Source organism: Loxodonta africana, chromosome 12, assembly GCF_030014295.1.
Source record: "Loxodonta africana isolate mLoxAfr1 chromosome 12, mLoxAfr1.hap2, whole genome shotgun sequence".
NCBI classification, from domain to species: Eukaryota; Metazoa; Chordata; class Mammalia; order Proboscidea; family Elephantidae; genus Loxodonta; species Loxodonta africana.
This window is the reverse complement of record NC_087353.1, coordinates 73,695,261-73,715,506: the sequence shown is the minus strand read 5'-3', so window position 1 is coordinate 73,715,506 and position 20,246 is coordinate 73,695,261. Positions and strand designations below refer to the sequence as shown.

The 20,246-nt window shown below is 44.6% G+C and overlaps 1 long non-coding RNA gene across 1 annotated transcript in view; it reads right to left on the bottom strand.

Moving 5' to 3' along the window:
* The window catches only part of LOC104847096 (uncharacterized), a 110,141-nt gene extending 98,064 nt beyond the window's left edge, over window positions 1-12,077 (bottom strand). The window contains exon 1 of the long non-coding RNA XR_776076.3: window positions 11,037-12,077. This is a non-coding gene — a long non-coding RNA (uncharacterized LOC104847096). The remainder of the gene's footprint in view (window positions 1-11,036) is intronic.
* Between the last annotated feature and the right edge of the window lie 8,169 nt (window positions 12,078-20,246).

The window sequence follows — 20,246 nt, the reverse complement described above, 5'->3', positions numbered from 1 at the left end:
CTCCCACATGGAAGGGTAGGATTCTACCACAGAACCACCACTTCCTGGACTAATGGCCCTTTTTGGGGGAAGACTTTTCTGTCCCTCCCCAGTCTGGAGAGCTGTCCCTCCCATCCATTGGCATGGTAGCTGGGCAGATCCTTATCCTAGCACTCACGAGACTATTCTGTATTTGTCCATTGATGTAAATTTTTCTCCCCAAGGTCAGTGGCTCTATCTTTTCTCTCTGAATATGGTAGGTGTTTAATAAAATGTTTGTTGAACAAATGAATAAATGACAATGCAACCATTGCTGGCTGCTGTGGCTAGAGAAATCCAGATTTTGTCTGTGGTTTGGTAGCTGGGTGATTTGTCTTTGGAAGTTTCTGAAGAGAAATAAGCCCAGCATTAAGGAGCCTTATCTTACCCGATGGATGTATAGACCTTGTAGTCAAGCTGGACACAAACACGGACATAGCAATAGCGGGTCTAGCTCACCTCCACAAATCACTGGGCCATTTCTCCTCAGAGCAGACCAAGAGGTATTACCCTCACTTTGAAACATGACCTAATTTCATTGACTCATGGGCAGAAACCCTGAGATGTTGGTCCCTTTCCACCAATGTTCCCAATCTTTCCTTCTATGACAAGGCAAAAAAAAAAAAAGGAGTTATCTTTAACTCCGATCATTTTCATTCAAGTTTGCTCCTGTTAACTGTTTGGAGCCCATTAACTATTCGTTGTGGGGTGTTAGGGACTGAATTATGACTCTCAAAAATATATGTTGTAAATTCTAACCCCTCTACCTGTGGTTGTAATTCCATTTGGGAATAGGGTTTTTTTTTTGTTATGTTAATGAGGCCATATCAGTGTAGGGTCCATCCTAAGCCAATCACTTTTTGAGATATATAAGGGGCAGATTATGGACAGAAGCAGCAAGCACAGATGAGGGGAAGACAGCAGATACCACGTGAAGATCACCAGGGAACGCCAGGAAGAATGCTAGAGATTTTCCCCCAGAGCAGAGAGAGAAAGCCTTGCCCTAAAGCCAGTGCCCTGAATTCAGACTTCTAGCCTCCTAGACTGTGAGAAATTACATTTTTGCTTGTGAAAGCCACCCACGTGTGCCATTTCTGCTACAGCAACACTAGGAAGCTGAGACATGGGGTCTGAAGGCTCTGAAATGCCTCAATGAAGCCAGGCAAAATATGGATTCAAGAATTCAAGAACTGTGTTGGACGGAGCTCTGCCACCTACGAAATCTGGCTTTTTGTACAGCCCTTGAGCCCTGAAAGGAATCCCTTGGTGGTGCGAACGGTTAAGCAGTTGACTACTAACCAAAAGGTTGGTGGCTTGAACCTACCCAGAGGTGCCTTGGAAGAAAGGCCTGGTGATCTGCTCCCAAAAGAAAACCCTATGGAGCACGGTTGTACTCTACCCCAACACATGGGGTCGCATTTCTAAAAGGTTACATTTTAAATGGTTACATAAGTACCTACATAATGTCTTTGATTTTGTCTCTTGGCAGGCAAAGCCTAAGATATATTCCATCTGGCCATTAAAAAGTTTGCCAACTGACCACCAATGTAGAAGGAAAGAGAAAGAATCCCTCAGAGACAACATGAGAGAGAAGGAAATTTGGTGAACAGGCTTGTCTATCATGGATTTTTGGAGCCCCTGGGCAGTGCGAACGGTGCTAGCCAAAAGGTTAGAGGTTCAAGTCTACCCAGAAACATCTTGAAAGAAAAGCCTGGTGATCTACTTTCAAAAAAATCAGCCATTGAAAACCCTTTGGAGTACAGTTCTACTCTGACACGAGTCAGAATCACACAGTCAACAGGTTACCATGGATTTTTAAATTGCCTACTAAGAGGTCTAGTACCTCACCTCCACATCTCCCAGGGAATCTGCATTAAATACAAATTGCCATTGCTGTTCTTGGTTGTGGAGTCGATTTTGACTTGCAGCAACCCCATACGTTACAGAGTCAAACCATTCTGTAAGGTTTTCTTGACTGTCATCTTAATGGAAGCAGATCACCCGGACTTTCTTTCACGGTCCAGCTAAGTGTGTTTGAACCACAACTGTTAGGTTAGCAGTCAAGTGCAAACTGTTTGTACCTTCTAGGGACCTGTATTTCTATGATGGCTTGTGAGTCAGGGATTCTTTGCGGGGGACTCAAGGTACGCATCAGAAAACAGACAGCGCATGAGCACACAGGGCGATGGAGGAGGAAGCAGCTCTCATCTGGCCACTTACGGCCTCATCAGCATCCAGGTCAGGCTTGGGAGGAAAGACATAAACTCATCACCTGTCTTCCCTTCCTGCTGTTTAAACGGGCTCGGCTTGCTGAGTCTCGCTGGCGCTGTCCACAGAGAGGGTGTGCCCTACCTGAACTTAATCGCAAACTCCCCTGCCTCCCAGCAGCCCATCAGTCAGAGTGCACCGCCACACAGGCAGAGAGCCCTCTTACCCATCAGGGGCCCATAATGCCCAGCAATCATAGTGGCTTTTCCAGACTTAATGTCCTCTCTTCCCAGGTCCTTCCTGCCCCGACGGAAAGTGTAAGGATGCTATTTTCAGACATCCTTTAGTTCCAAAATACCACTTTGAGACACTCGTGTCCTTCCTTCCAATAATCTCTTTTGTTTAAGGCATCAAGAACTTATCAGACAGGACAAGTCATGGCTTCCTATGGGAAACCGGCCAAAAGGCAGCCTGGAGATTCTTCTAGCATTTCTGCAGCTCCAGGGCACCAATGCTTTCAAACTCATGATGCTGAGGGCTGCAGCATTCTTTGTCTTCTTCATCCTCTCACCTCAATGGCTTGTTCTCTGACTTCCAGAGTAGGGGTAAGGAGTATGGGTAACAGGAAACCCAGGTGTCATGGAGATGGAGCACCAGGGTGAGGAAGGACAGACTTCTAATGGCCCAGTGGGCACTCAATGTGGCTGTAGGGAAAGAGCTGGGGAATCTGAAGAGCAAGACTCAAGTGTGAGCAGTGGGGATCATTTTTCCCACATCAGGAGAGATAATTGAGTCTATATCTGAAGGCAACATTGCCAGTGGGTGTCTAGTGACGTCATACACATTAACAGATATTTGGGAGAATAAGCACAGTCTCCCATCAAGTTTTCGATCTTATTTTTGTCACCGTATTCTGCCCTTCTAATGATAAGCTAAAGGAGCCCTGGTGGTGCAGAAGGTTAAGTGCTCGGCTGCAAACCCAAAGGTTGGCAGTTTGAACCTACCCAGTGGCTCGGCGGGAGAAAAGACCTGGTGATCTGATTCCATCAAGATTGCAGCCAAGAAAACCCTATGGGGCAGTTCTACTCTGTCATATGGAGTAGCTATGAGTTGAAAATAGACTTGACAACACCTAACAACAATACAACAACAATGATAGCTAATACTTAAAACCAGTTGTCGTCAAGTCGATTCCAACTCATGGTGGCCCCATATGTGTCACAGTAGAACTGTACTCCACAGACTTTTCAATGGCTGATTTTTCAGAAGTAGATTGATCACCAGGCCTTTGTTTAGAGGTACCTCTGTGTGGACTTGAACTTTCAACTATTCGGTTAGCAGTCAAGCATGTTAACCATTTTTACCACCCAGGGACTCTTGACTAATACTGACTGCTTACTATGAATCGAGTATGGGGTTAAAGCATTTACACCAGATAGTTAATTTACTACAGACAACAACCCTGTAGTGTAGAAACTATTGTTACTCCCTATTTACAGAAGAGGACACTGGACCTCCGAGAGGTTAAGCAACCTGTCCACCATTACACAGCTCATGACCCCAGACCCCAAGCTCATAACCTCTCCTTTAGATCAGCTCTCCCAAGGAGTTTGCCTCCAGTATCTTGTCTCCAGGCCAGCCTGGTGCCAGCATATGCTTTGGAGAAAACAACTCCCATAGACAGCTGCCTATATGGGGTTGATATTATAAATGGCATTATGAAAAAGTAAGGATACAGCTTATAAATCAGGCAAAGGGAAGTTATGATTCTTCTGGACACTCGGATCTATCTGCCTATAATTGCCTGTATATGAAATGCCTGCACGAGGTTATCGGAGTATTCCCCAAGTTGTCTGCAAAGGTAAGATTGCAATTTTAGCGACCCTTGTTACACAAACCAAAGCAATCTGTTCTACTTTGACACTCTGACACCCTGGCTTGCAAAAGGGATGGCTGCAGGGATGGAGAAGCATTTGTCGGCGTGCCTGCTCCGAACGAGAGCACGGAGGGTTAACCATGGAGCATTTTCTGTGATAATGTCTGTGCCAGCCTCTCACCATACTCAGGAGTAGCCAGCAGCCTCGGGGATACTTAAGGAGAAAAACCACAGCTCCATTTCTTTAAACCCCTCTTTAACCTTTAGTTCGAGCAACCCTAATTAAAAATCAATTCACTTTTTTTTGGTAGTAAATCTGACAGTAATTCTGTCTCTAATGCCAGTGGTAAGATAAATAGTATGTCAGGTAAACTCAGCAGAAAATGACATTTTCATTAGCAATTTACTGGGTGTGAAATTTCTACCATGATAGAGCATTCCTGAACAAGGCATGGGAGCCATCCCCCCTCGGGTGGCCCATTTTGCTAATTAATGGGGGGACACCAGTGAGGTTAAATGTCTGCTTCCCAAATTACTATAGTCTCCACAGCAGAGTTATTTTGTATGCACCTTGCACTGAGAAAATAAGTCAAGACCCAAAACAATAAACAAGCTGACATAACAAGATGATTGCAGCCTATTGCAGTCTAGAAAAATCTCATCTGGTCTCCTAACAGTATCGCAATCTTTACTGTGACTGTATGAGTCCCCATTCGTCAGCCCGTTTCAGCAAGTGATCCCTGCCAGTCATCATTCACTTTCAGGGTAGCCTCTGAACAGGTGCTGACTTTAGAGACGGGCAATTCATCCTGGGTCCTCTGTTCCCCCATCAGGATTCTTAGGCAGGTTCTGAAGCAGGTAGGGAGAGAAGAGTTTGGCTTAGACATGCTGGACCCCAGACAGACTCTGGGGAAAGAAACAGAAAGGGCAAACAAAATGGAACTCCAGTTCAATGCCATGTGAGAATCAAACCCTCTCGTCACGTCTTGTCCCTGCTAAAACTCCAACAATGTTCCCAGTGGCTAGCACATCATTCTGGAATCATGAAACTAGGACTAAGAAGCATATGGAGGGGGGATGCTTACATTTTTTGAGGGCCTACCATGTGTACTGGTGGTTCCATGACAGAGTTTCTCCCCTTCCATGTGGAACCTGGGTCTCCCGCTCCGGAGAGTCGAGTTCAATCCAGCCAGTGAACCTCATGCACAGCCACCGCTCTTCTGTCAGTGGGGGCTTGGGTGTTGCTATGATGCTGAACAGGTTTCAGTGGAGCTTCCAGACTAAAGAGGGACTAGGAAGAAAGGCCTGGTGATCTACTTCTGGAAATCAGCCAATGAGAACCCTGTGGTGTGCAATGGTCCGAACCGCAACTGACCCTGGGGATGGTGTGGGACCGGGCAGCGCTTCATTCCCCTTTACGAAGGGTCACCATGAGTCTGAGCCAACGTGACAGCTAACAACAGCAATAACTACCATGTGCATGGGCCTTCAAACTCGTTTTCTCATGTAAACCTTACGTCAATCCCATCAGGTAGGTAAGATTACCAGCTAGCCCCCTTTTCCTGATAAGGAAACTGAGGCTTAGAAAGGTACAGTGATTCGTATAAGCTAACAACTTCCGAACTAACCTCAAACAACTTCTAAGCTAATTTCTAAACAAGAAGGTTTATACTGGCAGTTATCAAGCTATTGACTTTATTGAGATAAAATTCACAGAACATAAAATTAATGATAAGAATGTTGTTTGACCACCACCCCTGTTTACTTCTAAGACATTTTCACCACTTTTTTTTTAACGGAAACCCTGGAGCCATCAGCAGCCACTCCCCACTCTCCCCAGCCCCTGGCACCCACTAATCTGCTTTCTGTCTCTGTGGATATTTTTGAAAGCAGCAGAATCCCAGTCCACAAAATAAAAGAGAGTGGAGTGGCTAATTGAAGTTGGGGCAGCCCCTCGGAGCTTTGTGCATTCCATCTTCCCAGACCCCAGTGAGAGTCTTGAGGCACTGCTTGGTAGTCTTTGGGCCCTCGAGGACCATGATGGGGGCTCTTGGGAAAATCCTCTGTAAGAGGCTCTGTCACCTCCTCTATAATTGTTTTACCTTTTCAGGGGAACAGATGAGACAAATAGACGCTGGGAAATGTCCTTAAGCAGAAATATACCAAGGACTCCGCAGTCCTGCCCAGTGAGTGCCTGGGCATCTCCTTCTCCGAGGAATGAGCAGCTCCTGCACAGGGCCTGGTCCCAGCACTGGCTGTTAGGCATTGCTCGTTACATATACCTCCATAGACAGACGGAGGAGGAAGTTTATGCATTGTGTCTCAGCTATGGCAAAAGGAAGATGTAATTCGCTTTTACCCTGGGCTCACAACTCCTGTCCACGGATAATAATAACAGTGTCAGAACTCCCCTCCCTTTTGTTGGAATGGTCACCTGATACTCCAACCAGGGCCTTGGCTCTGCAACTGACCCTGGTACAACTCCATCTCATTTCCAACTGTATGTGTTAATGATGAGTTGGAGTCATTGATGTAACAACCAGCATGTTCATCACGTTGCATGCCCTACCCACAATCTGCTTCCACAGAGCCTGCTAGGTGTGTACCGACCTTTTTGGTACTGTGCCTTGGCCATAGGCTGGAACAAGGATAGACATGAAATCTGAATTGGGATAATCAGGACATCCCTCAAGGATTGGAATGTGGCTCAGGAGCTCTCAACTCAGTTGCCACCAGGCACTTGACTGTGAGGTCACACTATTTGGAGGCTCACCTGGCTGATAATGACATAGCCAATATGGAGTGAGAAAGAGGGGAATGAGACAGACAGGCATGCAGAAAGAGACAGATGGGAAAGGCGTGTGTCCCCCGCTCAACCTCATCTCTAAGATAGAGAGCCTGGTCTCTTGAATTCCCAGTTCCATGCCCCTGGGGACATAGCTAAATTTCCTGCCCTTGGATTCTGAACAATACCCCATTGTCATCGTCAGGGTTTGTTTGGTTGCAAGTGCCACAAACTCACCTCAAAGTAGCTCAAGCACTAAGGCAACCTATTGGCTCACAGAGCTGTAAAGTCCAGGCACAAGTGGCCACAGGTGCTCAAGCAATGTCATCAGGGTTCTCTCTCTCTCTCTCTTGCATCTGCTTTCCTCCATGTTGGCTTCATTCTTAGGTGGGCTCACAAAAGTTCCCAGAAGTTTAGCAACTATGTGGAGACAGTACTCTATATTCTCAGTAGGTTTAGAAAAAAGTTTTCTATTGATGCTCATTGGATGGTTTGGTTCTCATAATAAAACTAAGTTGTCATCCCGTTGATTCTGGCTTATTATGACCCCATGTGTGTCAGTAGAACTGTGCTCCATAGGGTTTTCAATGGCTGTGAATTTTTGGAAGTAGGTCTGCAGGCCTTTCTTCCCAGATGCCTTTGGATGGACTCAAACTGCCAGCCTTTTGGTTAGCTGCCAAGTGTGTTAACCATCTGTACCACACAGGGACTCCTTGGTCTACATACTGACCTATGAACCAGGACATTGTGGCCTGTTGAGTGGAATATGCCAACCAGTCAATACACCCTTAGAACTCTCTGTGGAGTGGAATCAGCCCATCCAAACCATGAGGAGGAGTAAAGAAAAGCAAAAGGATTTGGTCAAAAGAGGCATTAGGATGCTGTTACCGGGAAATGGATGCTGGGCAGGCAGGAAGAAGGGGCATCTGCTACACCCCAGCCTCCCTCAAAATAAGCCTCATTTTAACTTAAGTTAGTCTGAACAGGCTTCTCTTTCTTGTCACCAAACAGTCCTTGACTAAATATCTAGAAAAAAATCTGTCCAAAGTGCTGTGGGGGAAGTAGAGATGAATAAGACAGATTTCAGCTGTCAAGGACCTTCCCATTTTGTAAGGAAGATAAACCCAATGTATACAAATTGTTCATCACAAGTAAAAGCCTGAAAAGCTACAAAGAACCACAGGATTTCAAATGCAGTGATATTGGCTCAAGTGTTCAGAGGGAGTTTGTTAGGGTATTTATTTGACTTGGAGCTTAACCTGAAAGAATGGTTAGGGTTTCAAATAGACAAGGAAAATATTTCCAGCAAAAGAAAATAGTGTCATTAAACTCCTAGAGGCTGGAAAAATGCTAGGTATAGACAGAGATGATCAAATTTACCCCCTAAATGCCTCTTGCCTCTCTCCAGCTTTACCACCACCATCCTAGTTTAATGTATCACCCAGACACCCGGGATACTTTGGCTCCACTCCAATCCAGTCTCCAGCTGGGGGGATCTTTTTCAAATGCAAATCTGGCGGTAGGCGTACCCTCCTTGCCTCTCTACGCATTTCTCATTGCTGTGATGATCAAGATTGAAGTTCTTGAACCTAGTTACTTCTCTCATTCTTATATTCCACCAATTTGATCTTCTCTAAATTCTATGAATAATTCAGAGCTTCAGACCAGTATACCCGAAGTGCTCTTCCCACCCCGCCCTCTTCACAGGGTGAGTCATTTACACCCTTCCTTCAGAAGTTCCCTAAGGAAGACCACCCTGGCCAGGCTAGTGCAGGTCTCCCTGTGATGCACCCTACGTTCATCTTTATTGCCCTGACTTTGGTGAACAAATATACCTGAGTGATTATTTCATGAATGACTTTCCTCTACAGTAGGGTTTTCAACTTCGGCACTGCAGATATTTGGGGCCAGATAATTCTTTGTTGTGGGGTTCACCTATGCACAGCAAGATCTTTAACAGCATCCCCGGGTTCTACCCACTAGATATGAGTAGCACTCCTTGGCAAGTTGTGACAAGCAGAAAGTCTCCAGGCATGACCAGGTGTCCCCTGGGAGTAAAACAGTCCCCTGATTGAGAAGCACTGCTCTGTAGTACTATACTATAAACTCCACGAGCCAAGAAACCAGTCCTCTCCTCTGCCCAGCAAAGGTAGGTCCATAGTTCTCAACTCCACCTGCACTTTAGAATCACTTAAAATCACTTAAGGATACCTTAAAAAATTTCAGATGTGGGATCTGACCCCCATACCAAGCAAATAGGAATCTCTTCATGTTTGTGTGTGTGTGTGTGTGTGTGTGTGTGCGCGTGTGTGGCGGAGGGGAGAGGGGGTTGAAGTTCAGGCATCCGTAACAAATAAAAAACCTTCTACGTAACTGGAGTTGGTAATCATAAGTTGTTGTAAGTGGGTGCCATCAGGTTAATTCTGACTCACAGCAATCCTATAGGACAGTGTAGAACTGCCCCATGGGGTTTTCTAGGCTACAGTCTTTACAGCAGCAGACTGTCAGGTCTTTTCTCCTACAGAGCCTATGGGTTCAAACTACCAACCTTTTGGTTAGCAGCCAAGCACTTAACCATTGCACCACCAGGGCTCCTTGGTAATCACAGGAGTAGACATTAATTGTTAAAATCTTAGTTAAGTTAAAGGGAGGAGTAGAGAGAGGGAGAGACAAAAGGAAGGAAGGTAAGAAGGAGGGAAGGAACAGAGAAAAGAGGGAAGGAACAAAGGAAGGAAGGAAGGAGGGAGGGAGAAAGAGAAGGAGGAAAGAAAATGAAGGGAAGAAAAAGAAGGAAAGAAAGGAAGAAAAAAAAGTCTCCTGTAGGGCTAAGACTCACAAGAGGTATCTGTTTTTTTAAGACTGGAAACCTAAGATGGGACCACATTTGAAGAACTTTGGATATTGTTTTGGTTGTATGTGGGGTAGACAGTTAAGTCAATTGAAATTTTAGAGCAAGAATGCTTCAAGTTCAAAGCAGTATTTAACACATTGTGCATGTCACCCAGCACAGAAGAGACTGGAGTGGAGAGCCAATTGTACTATATGAAAAAAGTTGGGATGGTGCAAATGGAAAGGGAGCGACAAATACAAAAGATTCCCTACAAGAAGAATAACCAGGTGACTATAGGTGACAAGTGCAGGGGTACCTTGGGGAGCATGGAAGCTGTGTCCCTGTAATTCTGCAGGTTAGGGAGGAAGACAGCTGTTGACAACTACTAATGCGATGTTACAAAAGGCAAAGCACAGGGTGCCGCCAGAGCATATAGTAGGTGCCTAACCTGTGTGGAACCTGTTCTGCAGTTTGAATCCACCAGGTGCTCCTTCAAAACCCTATGGGGCACTTCTACTCTGTCCTTTAGGGTCGCTATGAGTCGGAATCCACTTGACAGCAACAGTTTTCATTTTGGTTTAACCTGGTCTTGGGGGTCAGAAAACACTTCTTGGAGGAAAGGACTTTTAAGCTATGACCTTGAGGGTGCAGGGGATAGGGCAGAAGAGTCAGAATGAGAGGGATGGGAGCTAAGAAAATATTACTGGATTGGGTGGGACAGGAGCAAATTGGAGCAGTGACGGAAGAAACCAGACATCCCTGGACAATCATGGAGGGCTCTGCAAGTCCTGTTTAGGATTTTAGACTTTATCCTAAGAATCAGGATAAGCCTTGGAGAGAAGAGTCTTAAGTGAAGTAGCAACATGATCCCCATTTGCATTTTTTCAAGATCTCTTTTTTGCTGAGGGTGCAAAATAGATGTGGAGAGAAAGAGAGAAGTTAGCAAAACGGTTCCAAGGCTTCAAACCCAGCTGAGTGGGAGGGAAAATGGCAATGTTAGCAGCAGCGAAGCGGGTGGAGGAGAAGCCAGTGGCTGAAGTCATGGGACAAATGGCATTTGATAATTCTCTTCTCCTGTTTTTTAACTGGAGCCCTGGCGGTGCAGTGGTTAAGCATTTGGCTGCTAACTGAAAGGTAGGTGGTTCGAGCCCGCCAGCCACCCCTTGGGAGAAAGATGTGGCAGTCTGATTCTGTAAAGGTTACAGCCTTGGAAACCCTCTGGGAGGGCCCTACTCTGTCCTACAGGATCACTATGAGTTGGAATCGACTTGACGGCAGTGGGTTTGGTTTTGGTTTCATTTTATAAAAACTTTACTTACCTGGCACTGAGTGTCCATGCCAGAAAGCGAGTGGAGAGGAGCCAGGCATCACCTGAACCCCCGCACACCGGGCCTGGATGCTTCTTTCCTGCAGTGTCCGCGTTTCGGTGAGGGAGTCTAGGATGAATGAACCAGGACTCCTTCAGCCCTGGCCAATCAGGAAATGCTCTCGGGTAGTCCCTCTGTAAGGTCCCCGGGCAGTGCAGATAGTCTGTGCTTGGCTACTAACCAAAGGCTGGCTGTTGGAACCCACTCAGCAGTGACTCAGAAGAGAAGCCTAATGATCTGCTTCCTTAAAGATTAAAAAAAAACAAACCCATTGGCGTTGACTCAATTCTGACTCATAGCGACCCGACAGGACAGAGTAGAACTGCCCCATAGCGTTTCCGAGACTGTAATATTTACGGAAGCAGGCTGCCACAACTTTTTCAGCAAGCTTATAGGTTTGAACCACTGACCTTTCAGTTAACAACCGAGTGCTTAACGGCTGCACCACCAGGGCTGCTTCTGTAAAGATTAGAGCCAAGAAAACCCTATGGAGCAGTTCTACTCTGTAACACATGGGGTTGCTGTGATTCGGAATTGACTCTACAACCACAGGTCTGTGTCCCCAAAGAATCTTAACAAGGAAAGAACATGGGCTGTGGAGCCAGACCAATTAGACTTCTAACTCCTGCCCTACAACTGATCAACTGGACAACTTAAATGATCTGAGCCTCAGTTTCCTCATTTGTAAAATGGGGATTCCATTACCTCCCTGTTATGGATTGAACTTGCTCCCCCCGCAAAAAAAAAAATACGTATTGACTGTCAAAGACTGGAGGAACCCCTGAGACTATGGTCCCTGGGTACCCTGCTAACTCACACCTAAAGCCACTCCCAAAGTCCACCTTTCAGCCAAAGATTAGATAGGCCTTGAAAACAAACAATAACACGCCTGAGGAACATCAAGTGTGCCAAACCAAACACGCAACGCCTGCCCGAAAGCAAAGACAAGAAGGCAGAAAGGGACAGGAAAACTGGACAAATAGACCCAGGGAAGCCGGGGTGGAAAGGGGGAGAGTGCTGACACATTGCAAGGAATGCAACAAATGTCACAAAACAATTTGTATATAAATTTTTGAATGAGAAACTAATTCAAGCTGTAAACTTTCATCTAAAGCACACACACAGTAGGTGGGTAGGCAGATAGACAGACAGATAGTATATATTCATGGAGCACTGGTGGTGCAATGGTTAAGAGTGGTGGGATAGATCACTTTTGTGTGTGGTCTTTCTAGCCATGGTCTTTCTTGTAACTTCCACCCAAGGGATTGAGTGGCACTGTGCAGATATGGTAATTGTGGCCCACCAAAGGGATTGGTCAGTTTTGCCATCCTGTTGGGCTTGAAATGAGCCACCCCAGAGGTGTGAGAGGGAAGTTCCCACCACCACCAAGGAAGAAGAGTCAGCATGTCCTTTGGACCTGGGATCCCTGCGCTGAGCAGCTTCTGAAACCAGGAGACAGAGAGAGAGAGAGAGAGAGAGAGAGAGAGAGAGACAGCTGTAACACCAAAGGCAGCGAGAAGCAGCAGCAGAGACCTGGCAGCAGGACCCGGCGTAGTGGGCTTCCCGACCCATGGAGAGAGAAAGCTGAGTGCCTTTGGGCAGAGGCCTAGGGCCAGGGAGAAGTGTGCCTGCAACCACAGCTGGGAAGAGGCTGTCCTGATGGAAGAACGGTATCCTTGGGTGTTCGTGAGACTGAACTGTAACCTTTTACTTCCCTAATAAACCCCATAATGGTGAGTATTGTCTGGGAGTTGTATGTGGCCATTGCAATGAATTATGGAACCCAGTAGAGAAGTAGAGAGTTTCTGGGGGAGGGATGGCTGGCGTCAGAGTTGTTAAAGATGGCAGAGAGAGAAGGCATGTCTGACCTCAGCCTCATGGGCATCAGCCTTGGGCTCTTGGTCTTGATTCTCCTTTCCCCTTGTGAAGTTAGAAGAGGTCAGACACTGCCCCCATACTGTTTTTCAATTTTTCCAAATATATATATACATATATGTGTGTGTGTGTGTGTATAAGTTCTGGACCTATGGATGTGATCCTGAATGGCAATGTGTTTTCCTTTTCTTATGTTAATGAGGTCATACCAGAGTAGAGTGGGTCCCAAGCCTAATCACTTCTGAGTTATAGAAAGAACAGAATAGACACAGACATGTACACTGGAAGGGAGAGGGAAGCGGGAGGCAGACACCATATGACGTCCTGTCTACAAGCAAAGGAACACCGAGGACTGCTGGCAGACACCAGAAAGGAGGATAGACCCAAGACCCTGATTTGGACTTTTAGCCTCCAGAACTGTGAGGAAATAAATTTCTGTTCTTTAAAGTCACCCACTTGTGGTGTTTCTTTACAGCAGCCCTAGGAAACTGAGACACTCCCTGTGTGCTTGTGAGGATCAAATGAGTGATGGTACACGGGCAGGGCCTGGAAAAGTGATTGTCAGTAGAGAAAAGCTGGTTTCCCTTCCCTTCTGAATGGTGGCCTTTAGATTATGTGGACTGATCACCAGCTTCAGCTATTTGCTGCCACAGACTACTACACCACAAACAGCCAGTTCCAAAATATAGCATTAATTCAAAATAGCAAGGTAGGGAAGGCTTAGTTGAAAAGCCCTCCCATTTGCTTGGGAGCTACAGATGAATGTTTGCAGAGTGAACAAAAACCCAGGGCTCCAGGCAATAGAAATATTTGAATAACGGCACAGCCAGAACATTTGTCGCAGGTCAATAGACCACTCTTCTCTCTCCAGTAAATTCTCCATCTTGGGCTTCTGTAATATTGGCATCTTTGTTATGAAGCAACTTTTGATCGATTACTCTTAAGGAGGCATATTGAATGCATTTGAAGGAGAATGTTGCTTTATTACAGACCAAGGGCCTTGTGTTTATGATTTACAATATGGTGGTGTGTGCCTGCCTGATGTCATCTGCAGGAGTGACAAATCATGAAAAGCAAATGAACGTATCTTCATGCCTGGTCTGCGTGTTTAATCAGGGCTCGCCAGTTTGCAAAAGACAGACACACCACTCAAAATAGCTTAAGGAAGAGTGGAAGTATAAGGTTGCGGAGGCATCTCATGCAAGAATTGAACAAAGCCAAGGAAAATGCAGGGATGCAGGTGAGCCTCGAGCACCATAACACTAAGGATTCAGACACATCAGAATTATTCTCTATTTCTTGTAGCATTTGTCTGCTTGTTACCTTATTCTCACCATAAACGAGCTTTATTACACAGCAAAAAAAGTAGGTCCTTATACCTCATGAGTTTTCTATGTATGATGTCAGTCTTCAGTGGGATACTGAAATGACTTCCTCCATGCCAAGTCCAAAAGTCCTAGTAAAGGGACTCATTGGCTTAGATTGGGTCAGGTTTCCATTTGTGGGCCAATCAGCTATTTCCAGTATAGGTTAGTGTACTATTATTGGTCCATTCTGGGTCTGATGCCTACTCCTAAACCAATTAACAGTGGCCAGAGTTGCAGCGCCATTGAAAAACATGGTTCCTCAAAAGGAAACCAATCCTGGACAAACAGAACAATGGATGAACACTACACCTCTTTCCTGAGAGTGGACATAGGGTGGACTCTCTTGATTCAAGTTTCACTCATTTATTCATCTTCTCATTCATTCATTCATCATTCAAACACCAAATACTTATTGAAGCACTATTTTTCAGGTCGCAGTCATTTTCTAGGTTTAGTGTGGAGCAAAGTTACCAGTTCGTACTGCTAACACACTTCCAAAATATAAAGACTGTCACCCATCCCCACCATGTGTCTGTCAGTTTGTCGTACTGTGGGGGCTTGCATGTTGCTGTGATGCTGGAAGCTATGCCATCGGTATTCAGATACCAGCAGGGTCACCCATGGAAGACAGATTTCAGCTGAGCTTCCAGACTAAGACAGACTAGGAAGAATGACCTGGCAGTATACTTCCGAGAAGCATTAGCCAGTGAAAACCTTATGAATAGCACCAGGACATTGTCTGATATAGTGCTAGAAGATGAGCCCCCCCAGGTTGGAAGGCACTCAAAAGAAGACTGGAGAAGAGCTGCCTCTTCCAAGTAGAGTCGACCTTAATGATGTGGATGGAGTAAAGCTTTCGGGACCTTCATTTGCTGATGTGGCATGACTCAAAATGAGGAGAAACAGCTGCAAACATCCAGTAATAATCGGAATCTGGAATATATGAAGTATGAATCTAGGAAAATTTGAAATCGTCATAAATGAAATGGAATGCATAAACATCAATATCCTAGGCATTAGTGAGCTGAAATAGACTGGTATTGGCCATTTTGAATTGGACACTCAAATAGTCTACTATGCTGGGAATGACAACTCGAAGAGGAATGGTGTTGCATTCATCGTCAAAAAGAACGTTTCAAGATCTATCCTGAAGTACAACACTGTCAGTGATAGGATAATATCCAATGCCTACAAGGAAGGCCAGTTAATACGACTGTTATTCAAATTTACGCACCAACCACTAGGGCCAAAGATGAAGAAATAGGAGATTTTTGTCAGCTGCTGCAGTCTGAAATTAAATGAACATGCAATCAGAATGCATTGATAATTATTGGAGATTGGGATGGGAAAGTTGGAAACGAAGAAGGATTGGTAGTTGAAAAATATGGCCTTGGTTATAGACACAATGCTGGAGATCAAATGACAGAATTTTGCAAGACCAACAACTTCTTCATTGCAAATACCTTCTTTCACCAACATAAACGGTGACTATTTATACACATGGACCTCACCAGATGGAACACACAGGAATCAAACTGACAACATCTGTGGAAAGAGACGACTGAAAAGCTCAATATCATCAGTCAGAACAAGGCCAGGGGCCGACTGTGGAACAGACCATCAATTGCTCATATGCAAGTTCATGCTGAAACTGAAGAAAATCAGAGCAAGTCCATGAGAGCCAAAATATGACCTTGAGTATATCCCACCTGAATTTAGAGACCATCTCAAGAATAGATTTGGTGCATTGAGTACTAGTGACCGAAGACTAGACGAGTTGTGGAATGACATCCAGGACATCATACATGAAGAAAGCAAGAGGTCATTGAAAAGACAAGAAAGAAAGCAAAGACCAAGATGGATGTCAGAGGAGACTCTAAACTTGCTCACAAATGTCGAGCAGCTAAAGCAAAAGGAAGAAATGATGCAGTAAAAGAACTGAACAGAAGATCTCAAAGGGCAGATTGAGAAGACAAAGTAAAGTATTATAATGACATATACAAAGAGCTACAGATAGAAAACCAAAAGGGTAGAACACACTCAGTGTTTCTCAAGCTGAAAGAACTGAAGAAAAAATTCAAGCCTCGAGTTGCAATAGTGATGAATTGTATGAGGAAAATATAAAACGATGCAGGAAGCATCAAAAGAAGATGGAAGGAATACACAGAGTCATTATACCAAAAAGAATTAGTTGATGTTCAACCATTTCAAGAGGTGGCATATGATCAGGAACCGATGGTACTGAAGGAGGAAGTCCAAGCTGCTCTGAAGGCATTGGTGAAAAACAAGGCTCCAGGAATTGATGGAATATCAATTGAGATGTTTCAACAAACAGATGCAGCGCTGGAGGTGCTCACTCGTCTACGCCAAGAAATATGAAGGACAGCTTCCTGGCCAACTGACTGGAAGAGATCCATACTTATGGCTATTCCCAAGAAAAGTGATCCAACCAAATGTGGAAATTATATAACAATATCATTAATATCACACGCAAGCAAAATTTTCCTGAAGACCATTTAAAAACAGCTGCAGCAATATATTGAAAGGAAACTGCCAGAAATTCAGGCTGATTTCAGAAGAGGATGTGGAACCAGGGATGTCATTGCTGATGTCAGATGGATCCTGGCTGAAAGTGGAGAATGACCAGAAGGATGTTTATCTGTGTTTTATTGACTATGCTAAGGCATTCGACTGTGCGGATCACAACAAATTATGGATAATATTGAGAAGAATGGGAATTCCAGAACACTTAATCGTGCTCATGAGGAACCTTTACATAGATCGAGAGGCAGTTTTTCACACAGAACAAGGAGATACTGATTGGTTTAAAGTCAGGAAAGGTGTGGGTCAGGGCTGTATTCTTTCACCATACCTATTCAAGCTGTATGCTGGGCAAATAATACAAGAAGCTGGACTATATGAAGAACGGGGTATCAGGATTGGAGGAAGACTCATTAACAACCTGTGTTATGCAGATGACACATACTTGCTCGCTGAAAGTGAAGAGAACTTGAAGCATTTACTGGTGAGGATCAGTATGGACTGCACTTCAACATAAAGAAAACAAAAATTCTCACAGCTGGACCAATGAGCAACATCATGATAAATGGAGAAAAGATTGAATTTGTCAAGGATTTCATTTTACTTGGATCCACAATCAACACCCATGGAAGCAACAGTCAAGAAATCAAAAGATGCATTGCATTGGGAAAATGTGCTGCACAGGACCTCTTTAAAGTTTGAAAAGCCAAGATGCCACCTTGAAGACTAAGGTGCATCTGACCCAAGCCATGGTATTTTGAATTGCACCATATGCACGTGATAGCTGGACAATGAATAAGGAAGACCAAAGAAGAATTGACACCTTTGAATTGTGGTGTTGGGGAAGAATATTGAATATACCATGGACTGCCAAAAGAACAAACAAATCTGTCTTAGAAGAAGTACACCCAGAATGCTCCTCAAAAGCAAGAATGGTGATACTGCATCTTACATACTTTGGACATGTTATCAGGAGGGATCAGTCCCTGGAAAAGGACATCATGCTTGGCAGAGTATAGGGGCAGTGGAAAAGAGGAAGACCCTCAACAAGGTGGATTGACCCAGTGGCCGCAACAAAGAGCTCAAGCATAACAACAATTGTAAGGATGGTGCAGGACCAGGTAGTGTTTTGCTCTGTTGTGCATAGGGTCGCTATGAGTTGGAACCGACTTGACGGCACCTAGCAGCAACAACAACATCACCCATCCTCTTCAATCAATGCCTCCACTAGAGAGGTGCTTAGTTATGGACCCACTGGAAAGTGTGCAGGAGCTGGTAGCCCACTTCATGCCAAGGACTGCTTCTGTTAGAAGGTCCACTCTCTTTGAAACATCCTGTGATGGACAGACAGATCTCAGACAGATCTTCCCAATCTTGATAGCCTAAATACATACATACATACGTACATACACAAGTCCAGGATAGCCATTGAGAAGTCACTCGATTTTCCTCTGGGGAATAAAACGTTTTGCTATCCACGTTAACTTTAATACACTTGCTAAAGTGAGGTTATTGTATGAGCACCATAATGTGAACAAACCTGGATTCAACTCTGGTTACACACTCACTGGGCTTCTCTAAACAAGTTACTCTTGCTTTGTCCTTGAGTTTCTTCATATGAAAAGTGAAGAGCCTAAATAGGAGATAAATCCCTGCAATTGGTTTTTCTAGAGAAAAGTAGTTTCTAAATTTTCAAAATTCACACCTCATCTAGGAACCTTTCTCTGTAATTCCAGATTGTCTTAGGTAGCCAAATTCTTTTCTTTTTCTCTGCTGTAATTCTGTTATAATCATCTGCTTAACTGTGTTTCCCGCTACACTGTAAGTTCTAGAAGGCAGACAGAGACCAGAGCTTATTTACTCTATCCAAATGCCCAACACTGAGCCTGATATACAATAGACACTCAGTAAATGTGTATTTAACAAACAGGCAAATGGATAAAAGACCCTTTGTGTTGGCCAACCTTACTTGTCGGAGAAGGTATCCTAACCTGCTCCGAGCAAAATGGCGATGGGTGTTGACTTTTGTGTGAAAGTCTGCAGAACAGAGAGGCCCACGCTGTGAGCCACACAAAGGCTGCCAGAGTTCACATCTCCTTAGAAGTTCTCCTGACCTGATTCACAGACAATCCTGGCCTGCCAAGGATTGCAGAGGTCCAAGGATAGGACACTCACCCCTACTGTTGAGTACTAGTAACAGTGGTTCAGACTGCTTAGTTTATTTTTTTTAATCTTAATAATAGTTGCCAATTACTGAGCCCTTATTCTGCATAAGGCACCATCTAAGAGCTTTGAAAACATTATCTAAACCAGAGGTTCTCAACCAGAAAAAATTTTGTCCCTCAAGAGACATTTCAAAATTTCTGGAAACAATTGTCACAAATGGAGGGGGTGCCACTGGCATTTAGTGGGGAGAAGCTAGGGATGCTACTAAATATCCTACAATGCACAGGACAGCCCCCACAATAAAGAATGATCGGCTCCAAATGTCAGTAGTGCTGAGGTTGAGAAACCCTGAGCTACACTAATCCCCTCTACAAGTCTGTGAAGGAGCAATGGTTAAATGCTCTGCTGCTAACCTAAAGGTTGGTGGTTCAAACCCACCCAGCAGCTCTGAGGGAGAAAGACTTGGCCATCTGCTCCCATAAAGATTATTGTTGTTGTGTGCGGTAAAGATTGCAGCCTAGAAAACTCTGTGGGGGCAGTTCTACTCTGTCACATGGGGCTGCTAGGGGTTCAAATCGACTCGATGGCACCTAACAACAACTCTAAGAGATAAATATCATTATCTTCCTGATTTGACAGGACAGGATACAGAGGAGTATGTCATTTGCCCAAATAGCAGAGCTGGGATTTGAACCTGGTCTTTTGGGTCTAAACACTACGCTGTTACCCTCTAGTCTATAACTCTTTGTAAGCCTTGTCTACAAGGTTGAACTACACAGGACTCTACGGTGCCAACGCCGAAGCTACTTAACATGCTGGGACTGGAAAATTTCCACCTGCTCCAGCATCAAATTCTCCCTCGTTTCATGTGAGAAACTAAAGATGTTACTGTGGCTGGAGCTGGGAGTATCTTTAAATTGAATCCAGTCTCCCCTATTGAAACATAATAACTTTTAAAGTAATCTAGTCTCTTCATTACCAGTGCTACAACCAGTTGTCGAAATCTCTTTTGAGCTGGTAGCTAAAAGGCCCAGCCACGCGCTCCTAGCGTTAGTGTTGCTGGCCCAAATGCTTAGCAACAACAGAAACATCACTCAGAATCAAATTATCAGATGTACCAACCAGATGTTCCTGGATTTAATAGTGTGGTAAATGATGGCTGGGAGATGTTCTTTGATGCTGTGGAGGCAAATGTGAAAGCTAATTCAATTCT